Source organism: Cryptomeria japonica, unplaced genomic scaffold, assembly GCF_030272615.1.
Source record: "Cryptomeria japonica unplaced genomic scaffold, Sugi_1.0 HiC_scaffold_233, whole genome shotgun sequence".
Lineage (NCBI taxonomy): Eukaryota > Viridiplantae > Streptophyta > Pinopsida > Cupressales > Cupressaceae > Cryptomeria > Cryptomeria japonica.
Window position 1 is genome coordinate 132,204 of NW_026729055.1, and position 2,177 is coordinate 134,380.

Here is a 2,177-nt window from a genome sequence, read left to right on the forward strand (position 1 = left end):
TTTTCTTTGGCTTTTAATCTATGAACATTACAATAGAGAAAAGAAAGTTTAAATTATCACAGAAGCACTGACTAGAGGGAAATTTCCATTTGCCTTCTAGGTTGTCCTGTGAAAGTGTCGTTCTCATCTCGTTCCAATAGTCCAACAAGAAATGTGGTAAGAACAACAAATGTTGCTGATGTTATCCACATGGGTATAGTGAAAGGAAGTAGAAAGGCCCAACCAGAATATGCCTATTTTTTTTATTAGTATGAACTATGATAACCAACCCTATATTAGTATACGGATATGTAAAATCAACCTTTGTAGAGTGATTTACGATTATTGTGATATCAGCTACAATTATATCAAATGTATGCCACCAATTCTTTGTGGTTAAATTTAGATTCCAATTTTTGTGAGAAGTGAAATGGTGCAATTCTGTTGAATCAGAGAACTAACCTCTAGTGTCATCTTTTACTTTTTGATTTATGGTTGATGGGTGATTGATCACTCAGGTCTTTCAACCTATGAAAATGCTCAGACAAGGATCCCCTTTTGGTCAATTTGTGGAGGAATTTTTTTTAGATACAATAGAATGCATGAGTCTTATTTGATGTTTCTAATATTTATTTTTCAGACTTGTCAGTTAGATAACAATAGGAGTGGCATTTCAGACTTTGAGTATGAGATCATCAAATATGTAAAGTTTGGGAAGTAAGAGCACCATATAGAGGTGTGATATTCTATTTAGTGTGTTAGATAAAGTATTCATGGAAGAGGGTGTGGAGATTGTTGTTTAAGTTTTAGCTACAATAGTTGTATCTAGAGGATTTCAAAGTGTGTTTTAGACCCAATAATGTGGCATTTTTGTGTCTAAAGTGTTGTCATACAATTCAGAGCAGATTCAAGATTCTAAAGGGTAAAATTATTCTTTAAAGGGTACTAGCTCAATGGAAGAGCGCCTGCTTTACAAGCAGGATGATGGTGGTTCAATTCCATCATGCCCTAACATGGATTAATCAATGATATTGTAGTTTATATTAAACAATATTGATTTATCTAAATAGTGAGCTATTTTTTAAAATTCATTGTTTTATATCATGTTGAGAGAGAGAAAAGTAGTATTATCTTTAATAAGAATATTTTTATCGTCTTAAAAAAGACAATGAGTGGGATTAGAGACCATATGTTTTTTATATAGGTATAGTCTCTATACAGACAAAAATACAATTCTCTCAAGAGACAATAATACTGGTTCTTTTATTGTCTTTATAAAGACAATAATTTAACACAATATTTTAAGACACTCGTTTAAAGATATTATTAAAGATGATTCACAAGTTTTGTTTTGTCTCAAATTAAGACAATTCACTCAAAAATTGTCTCAAATATTGTCTTAAAACCCCCCTCTGTGTAGTAGTGCGTAATGTTTAATTTGTATTCTCAGAAATTATATTCTGTTTGATCAAATATTAAATATGATTCATGTATGGTACAGTAAATATTTCCTAATGTGTCGAAAAAAACTACTGATCAATATATATGTGGATATATGATTATACATTAATGAGGTTTTGAGTGCATGCTCTAGGTTAGATCATATTCAAGGTTTAATAAATTATAATTATAATTCATATTTATTACTTAATTATTATTTTAAAGTTTAAGAAAATCCATTACTTCTACTGCTAAAATTAAAAAATAATGAAAACTAGGATGAAGTGGTATATTTCAAATTTCCCCCTTTCAAAGGTTGTAATAATTTGTATAAGTATTATCTAATATAAAATCATGATAGCTTTAATATATTATTGAAAAATTCCAAATAAAATTCAAATATTAAATAAAAAAATAAAATATCAAAATATAAAACATATAATAATGAAATATAAGTCTATTTTAAATGAGAAATTTCTAAAATAAGTGTCATAAAGAAAATTCAAGGAGTTATCGTGTTTGAAAGAGAATTTTATTTAAGAGAGGTCAAGCAAGCAAAAGGAAGGATATGTACATTAAAAATATATTTTATTATTTGATTTCTACTTCTTATTAGTACATGGGATTTTTTTTGAATAGTCTCATGATGAAACTCCTCTTAACAAGAGTCACCATTATGTAGATTTGACTTTCTAACTAATATTGACAATGATTTCAATTTTTTAGTTATTTTTCTTTATCAACAAATGTAATTGACT